The sequence below is a fragment of the Phacochoerus africanus genome, chromosome 1 (genome assembly GCF_016906955.1).
Source record: "Phacochoerus africanus isolate WHEZ1 chromosome 1, ROS_Pafr_v1, whole genome shotgun sequence".
Taxonomy (NCBI): Eukaryota; Metazoa; Chordata; class Mammalia; order Artiodactyla; family Suidae; genus Phacochoerus; species Phacochoerus africanus.
Genome location: NC_062544.1, coordinates 126841092 through 126849364, shown reverse-complemented (window position 1 = coordinate 126849364; position 8273 = coordinate 126841092). Strand labels below are relative to the sequence as shown.

Sequence of the window (8273 nt, the reverse complement as noted above, 5' to 3'; positions counted from 1 at the left end):
TTATATCCACATATGGTTTTCAAAGAAATTGGCCTTTTCCCAGTATTTCTTTTCACTCTTGCCATGGATCTTTCCAATAGACAAGAAGGGCAGAATCTGGAAAATCTCCCCTTTATAGACAAGGAATACTCAGGCTTTTTTTTTTTTTTTCCTTTTAAACATATATTGAAACCAGATCCAGGAGATTGGAGGCAATTTTAATTATCCTGTCAATTAAATGATAATGTAACTGTAAGAATGAAATGTGTTTCTTGGATTGATGGGTAAAAAAGTTCCCCTCCAGTGATTCTCTTTTACCCATTAGCACTCCATCAATATCTTAAGTATTACTTTCCCAGGCCTCAGAAATGCACTCAAGACATCACACTCTGGCCTCATGCTTTGCTTTTTGTTTCAGCTCTATGGTCTCCATACTTCGCTAATTTATGTCTTATTTTGTCAGATCCCATGTTGAATGGCTGTTGGTGGGTGGACTGTTACCCATATTAGGGAACATGTTGATGTTTTAAAGCAGGGTGAGAGATTTCTGGCAGGCCACAAATTATATCTATATAGGTCAATGACTCTTTTTTCTAAGTGCAGATTACCCTCAACAGATGCACAGTACAACATGAAGAAATATTTCTCCATCAGCCACATAACCCTTAGAGCAATGGTCTTAAAGCATAGCTCCTACCCCAGCGGTGGCCAGCATCATCTGGGAATTTGTTAGAAATGCAAATTCTTGAGCCCAAACACAGATTTACCAAATCAGAAACTATAGGGATAGCAATGCATGTTTTAATAAGCCCTCTTTGGCAATTTTGAAGCATGTTAAACTTCCAGACCCACTTTAGGATGCTTCCCTCCAAAACTTTGTAGGCAGCCTGGATTTTTTCCATTGTTCTCCCAAGCCAGATTACAAATTCCAAAGGAAAAGAGAACTCACCTGATTGTTTGTCATTAAATCCCCAATTTCCAGCATGAGCACTTGGCACATGGTAGGTATTTAATATGCATTTGTTGACCATCTGAACAAGTGCATGATCAGTTGATGAATTCCTGCCTCTACGGTGGTACATGTTATCCAGGCCTCAACTTTCCCAGCCCATTCATGCCAGCAGGAGAGTGTAGGGTTGAATAGGGATTCTTATGAGCTGCATTGTGGTGGTTTAAATCTGATTTGCCATCTTTCAACCATATAAACTTTGGAAAATTGCTCCACTGCTCTCTTTGTACCTTGATTTCTTACGTGGGGATGTACATAGCACAGCAACCTCATTGGGAATGCTTTTTAAAAAAATATTAGTTGTGGTGATGGTTATTTTTTTTTTAAATTTTACCACTATGTTTCTCCAATCCCATGTGGCAGCCAGGCCACCCTCCACCTCAACCTGCAGAGACTCAGACCAAGGACTGGATAGTATTTGCCCCACCCCTTCATTAGCATAATATTAGCACAACTGCATCCTGCAGACCTTCTTCAAACTCCTAGCTTTGATATCATCTTCATCACGATTGAGTACATCATTTATTTCTTTAATTATGATTTGCATTGCAAATAATGCACTGGGGGAACGCTTCAACAGACTCTCAGTCTGGTTCCATAAATAGTGTCCATGATCTGAGATGATTTCTGTGGTAAAGCTTCTCTCCAATCTTACTTCTTGACACAGACCTCTGTTTCTCTTACCTTTCCTAAGACCTCAAACGGTCGTCATGGTTAAACCACTAAAATACAAACATGCTGTATTTTCCTTTTTTTCTTTTTTTTTGGTTCTGCCACATGTAGTAATGTGCTATTTATTATCTCCTTCTGACTAATCCCCATTTTGTTTTTAATGCTCAGCATTTTCCTTTCTGTGCAGAGCCAAAGACTGGCAGCAGTTCAAGGAAAGCCTGAAAATGCTTCTTAGAAACTATTTTAATCCCAAACAGTTAATGTTTAGAGAACAGGTTGAAACATATGTAATATGGGCACCCAAATGTAGGTAATTATCTCTAAAGGGCAAAGGGGGACAGAGAATAAAGACCATGCTGCCCTGAGGTTGAGAGTAAAGAACTGAAGAAACGTCTTCTTTGGTTTTCTGAGGGTCACCATGTCAATTGAAGATTGAAATGATAAGACAAATGCAACAGCTTTATAACACCCAAATGGGTGTATTTATTCGCACAGCTCAAGCCTCATGACTGGAGCTCTTTTCCTGTCCACTGAAAGCAATTCTGAGCATTATAACAAGATCCAGAACTTGATGTCTAGAAATGCTTAATGATACCCTGTACAGAGTGGATGAAAGGTGACAAGGCGGAGGGGAACATGCAGAAATTTTTACCTCAAAACTCCTGTGACTTTTAGAGGTTCTTTGTATTGTCTTCAACCTTTGAACAACACAAAAAACAAGAGCTCTTGCCTAGTGTTGCTGTGGTTGGAAATAGATGTCCCAGAGTCAGAATTGCCTTCTGCTTAAATAATGCCATTTGTGCTGTCCTTGTTGCACTACATGAGACATGATGAGCTGCCTCTGGTCTTCCTTCCACAGTTTCATCTGCTGTTTAACCACATGGTTTCATACACAAGTACATACATATAATCCTTGGTAAAGCATGGTACATTAGGGTATACAATCCAGTAAGGCAGTATGACTTATTATTTAATATTTACCAGGAAGTTATTATTCAGTGTGATTTTCAGAGAGGAAACACACTGTCCAAAGCCAAACACCACCTTGCAAGATCAGTTAGAGGAAAAATATGAGCTCAGGATCCGGAAATCCTTGTTTAGTATTACAGAGAAATTATGACAAGCCGTGAAAAGTTCCATAAGCTTTTGTAGCACTCAAGTCTTTCCTTTAAAACCAACTTCTATGAAATTAGACTACGCCTGGAATTTGCCCTGTCAAAGCCAGACACATTTTTTTAATTGAATCTTGCTCTGAGAGTAGTGAATTTTTTTTCTCCTCCATCTGTAATTTGCTTTTTATGTGAATGGAGAGATGTTCTGTTTCTCTTCTTTGGGGGCTTGTCATATTCCTGTAAAAACAATCAATGTTGGGTCATTTATCTATTGCTTCATCAAACTGTGATGTGAGATAGAAGTATGTGTAAGTTTGCAATATAAATTTTTCATTTCTGTATTTTACAGTCATCTTATTGGCAAGTGGCCCTCATTTATTTTCCAGAACATTTCTAAGCCGATGACAACTCTTTAGTCTTTGTTTGTTAACTGTGTCCTGCCTGTCTACCTTTTCATGTAATAATTGCTTTCAGGGAATAAAACAGAAATGGGGGTATTGCTTTGTTTAATATTTTTCAAATCAAATTCACCGTAGCACAACCATCTGTGAAAATACATTTCAGCTTTCATCAAATTCTGCCAAGGCTTTTTTTGAGGATTAATAATCCCTTCCTGTGCATGTGCTTCTATGGCTAATATTGTTGGGCAAAGACTAGGTTATATTTATGTTCAGACTCAGGTTAAAAAAAAAAAGTAAAAGGACGTGTTGAGGGGAGACATTGAATATTTTCACTTCTCAGTTTTTGTGACTTGCAGAACAGTGCCTTTGAAATAGAAAATATTGTTGCAAAGCTTTCTTTTGTGGAAAATGTAGAAATACAAACCATCTTCTTTTTCTAGGATGTGGGGTCCAGGTCTCTATCAACCAAATCGCCCCAACAGAGTTACATGCAGAGTAGCAGAATGGGGAGTGCCTAGTGTCTTTCAAAGGTTGATTCTGGGGAAAGGGGTTTCTGTGTCTCTTGTTTTTTTCTTGGTGATGGTGACCCTTGTGCTTCCTGCCCCTCTTCATGTCCCATACACCACTCTCTCTTTCCTTCCCCAAACCTCAGTAATACAGAGCTGTTGAATCTAACAGAGGATGAGGAGGGGCAGGCTGTGGCGGGGAAGGTAAAATACTAAAGAACATAAAGCCACTAGAATTGCGTTAAGACACATTACTATCTTTCAAAGTTCCTTGGCAACTGCTTCTGATAGGAATTCCTTTTTTAAAAAAAACCTCTTTAATTAAAGTTTGGTTGATTTACAGTGTTCTGTCAACATCTGTATAGCAAAGGGACCCAGTTTATATATATATATATATATATATATATATATATATATATATATATATATATATAAACTGAATATATATATATATTCTTTTTTTCTCATATTCTCTTCTATCATGTCCTTACCACAAGTGATTGGATATAGTTCCCTGTGCTGTACAGCAGGACCTCATTGCTTATCCATTCTTCCTATCAGGTTCAAACCTCCTACCATAATACCAGAACTCTTGCCTCCAGACTGCCCTTCATTCTCTCTCTAGATGTTATGACAGGAAACAGGAGACACAATTCATAAATAAATTCAGTCATTGAGAAGAATGTAATCAAGGGGTACTCTTTATAAGGGCATAGGCAAATAGGAAAATGAACTACGTACAGTCAGCTGAAGAGTTGTTTTGAAAATACAGCTCTGGGTCAGCATCACTGATGCTTTTGGGAATAGTTCAAGCCTAGTTTTGTGCTCCCTTATGTGTGATTACATCTGTGAGAAAGGTTAGGTGGACATAGAAATCTGTATCCAGTTGAACCTTGCAGTGTAGGAACTTACAAAAGGCACACCCCTTCCCTAAACATCCTCTGTCCACCTCAGCTGGCCGTATTGTTATCCACCACACCATCCACATCCTGTGCCACAATCTTCTGTTCCCATTTCAGACAAGCCTCCTGATGCCACTTCACAGTAGCTCACAAGTTGTGACCCTTCTGAAACTTAACTTCCACCAGCAAATTCCAAGGTCCTGTTCAAGGCACAATGCAACATTTATTGTGTATATGTATTTCCTTTTTTTTTGGTCTTTTTAGCGCTGCACCCACAGTGCATAAAAGTTCCCAGGCTAGGGGTCAAACTGGAGCTACAGCCGCTGGCCTACGCCACAGCTACAGCAACTCGGGATCTGAGCCATGTCTGTGACCTACACCACAACTCACAGCAATGCCAGATCCTTAACCCACTGAGTGAGGCCAAGGTTTGAATTCACATCCTCATGGATACTAGTCAGGTTCATTACTGTAATAAGTATAACATTGTCAACCCGTTTTATTAGGTTCCTGTCTTTTTGAAATGTCATAGATACTAGTTTGTGTGTGTGCATGCCTCTAACTCCATTTTCTCTTAAAGCCCCGTGTGTTTTATTGCACAGTTTTGTTCCACATAATGATTTTGAAGAGGACATATGTTGCTTATGGCAGAACTGACTGTTATGTTGAAGCTCTCTGTGGCTGGCAACAGTGGGGAGCTATTACTAACTCGTAGGCTTGAAGGACAAGGGCAGACAAGCCGTCTCCAGAACCTTGAGTGAAGGCAGCCCCCTATGGAAAAGGGTTGCCTAGCTTCTGCCAGGCAGAGGCCCAGCACAGAGAGAGCCTGGAGAATAAACACCCTGGTCTCACTCTCCTCCACTCTCCCATCTTGGGCCGTTACCTCCTGAAGTCTGTTTAATGCCTTCCTTCCATAGAAGATGGTTTAGCAGAGCAGAGCAGGATGGAGGGATGGATTGAAAGGCATCTCTTGCCATTGGGAAAATTACTTTTTAAGGAACTGTTTTTATTTTATTATGCAAATAAACCTTATATTTCTCTTTCTGGATGGCTGCTACCTAGACCAGAGAGTTAAGGAGACTTCTAACGGCGTTTTTCTAAACAAAGAAAATTTCCTGCCAAGAGACTGCATTTTTTTTTTTTTTAGTCCCATCAATTCAAATAGTAGCTACTTTAGAAAATAACATATTTTTCCCCACTTCTCATTGTATATGCACACCTGTGTTCATGGCCCTTTCCATATGAACTCCTTTCTAGGGGAAAACATATTTTCACCTTTAATGCTTGAATTTTGACCCAATTGGTTGGACAGTGTTAAACAATTTACTATCTTTTGTGCTCGGTCAAGAAGAGAAATACTGAGAAATGGTATAATTCACTTGCCTATATGCACTTCCTTTGGTTAGAAGATTAATTTCTTTTATAGGCCCATTATAAGACAACTGGCCATTTTCCTCTAAGGTTTAAATAGTAGAGTGGGAGTGGGAGGAATGGCTTGAAAACACACCTACCTGCTGATTTTCCAGATGCCCCAGCTTGATCTGCCATTCAGAAGAGATGGTGAGCTCATAGTATTGATGGCAATTATACCAAATGATGTTAAAACTTAAATGAATCAACTTATTGATTAGGATTTGTCTTCCCTGCCCAGAAACAGCCTGCAAACAAGGGGAGAGATATTTTGTTTGGTACTACAGGGTTAAGATGTTTATTTGAGGGAAAAACATTAAAAAAAAATTTAAACTTCAAAAAACAGTAAAACATATATCTTTAAAATATTTCTCCCAAATGTCCTTATGTCCTTTTTTGTTTTCTTTTTCTTTTTTTTTTTGGTCTTATGAGCTTTTAGACGACGGCATGTGGAGGTTCCCAAGCTAGGGGTCTAATCAGAGCTGTTGCCACTGGCCTATGCCTGAGCCACAGCAATGCCAGATCCGAGCCGCATCTGTGACCTACACCACAGCTTACGGCAGTGCTGGACCTTAACCCCTGGATCCCTGAGTGAGGCCAGGGATCAAACTCGCAACCTCATGGTTCCTAGTCGGATTCATTTTCGCTGTGCCATGACAGGAACTCCCAAATGTCCTTCTTCTGAAAGAAGAAACTCAAGACTTATTCTTTCATAAGTAAAATGTATTCCACCATTAGCCATAACTCACTGTGTTTTATTCTGAAGTAATGTGGATAGCTCATACTGATTAACCTATAATTGCAGAAAGTAATTTTGTGATGTTGACAACATTAACAAGGATATTAGAGATGAATATTTAGATCCTACTGGAGGCTCATGTACTTTTAAAACCAAGATATCATTCACTTACTATAATATCTACTTTGTTAAAATATTCAATTTAGTGGGTTTTTTTTTTTAGCATATTTGCAGTTTTACAACCATCGCCACAATCTAATTTCACAACACTTTCATTACCCCCAAAAGAAACTCCATATCCACTAAGAGTCATTCTCTATTCCTTCTACTCCCAACACCTGGCAACCATCAACCTACTTTCTCTTCTATGTATTTACCTGTTCTGGACATTTCATGTAAATGGAATAATATCTTACAGCCTTTTGTTTCAGGCTGTTTTCACTTACCACATTGTTCTGAAGGTTCATCCATGCTGTAGCATGTTTCTGTATTTCATTCCTTTTTGTTGCCAAGTAATATTCCACTGCATACTCCATTTTGTTCATCCATCAACCAATGGGTGGACATTTGGTGGTTTCTACTTTTTGGCTGTAGTGAATAATGTTATTATTGACATTCAGGTACAAGTTTTCATGTGGACATATATTGTCACTTCTCTTGGATATGTCTCTAACAATGGAACTGCTGTGTCATATCGTAGCCCTAAATTTAAACTTTTGATGAGCTATCAGACTGTTTTGAAAAGTGTACGTAAAATTTACATTCCTATCAACAGCATATGACTGTTCCAATTTCTCCATATCTTTTCCAACAACTAGTTAATATCTATCTTTTTGGTTACAGCCATTTTAGTGGATGTGAAGTCACAGAAATTATATTTTTTGGGGGCAAAATGTCGAGTTAAAGTTAAGCAAGAAATTCAATTTGAAAAATGCTGACTAGCCAAAGAAAACATATCTTTCGGCTGCACTTGGCCCATAAACCACCAGTTTTCGATCTCTGAAACATTTCAACTCTTTCATTTGTATAGATAAGGTTGCCAGGTCACAGAGTGTTTAGGTGACTAATCCTAGGTTATGTTGTTAGTTTATATCAGAGTCATATCTGAAAATTGAAAATATGTGCTTTATACCCCCCAGTTTAAAATAACTAATATACCAATATCCTAAGAATTCATTAATTTTCCAATAATATTTTCTTAATGCCATAATTGTGTTTTCCTTTAATATTAAAAAAAACCCTTTGAGTATAGTACAGGATAATCCAGTTAATACTGTCTAATAACCTATATGGGAAAAGAATCTGAAAAGGAATGGATATAAATATATATATATATAACTAATTTACTTTGTTATACCTAAAACTAACAAAATTTTATAAGTGAACCATACTCCAATAAAATGCATCTAAAAAAACTTAAAAGGATGTTAATGTTCATATATTAATAGAGATCGTAAAAACCTAAAAAGACCTTTGAGACCTAAACACATGTTTAATTGGGAGCTATGTCAGTAACAGTTCTTCTGTGTAATCATTTAAAAGA

At 38.0% G+C, this 8273-nt stretch overlaps 1 long non-coding RNA gene across 1 annotated transcript; it reads right to left on the bottom strand.

Moving 5' to 3' along the window:
• Positions 1-4340: 4340 nt before the first annotated feature.
• Positions 4341-7206, bottom strand: LOC125126373 (uncharacterized). The gene is made up of 3 exons (XR_007134619.1): positions 7177-7206; positions 6093-6239; positions 4341-4781 (listed from the first exon to the last, which is right to left on the bottom strand). It is a non-coding gene; the product is annotated as an uncharacterized LOC125126373 (long non-coding RNA).
• Positions 7207-8273: the final 1067 nt, after the last annotated feature.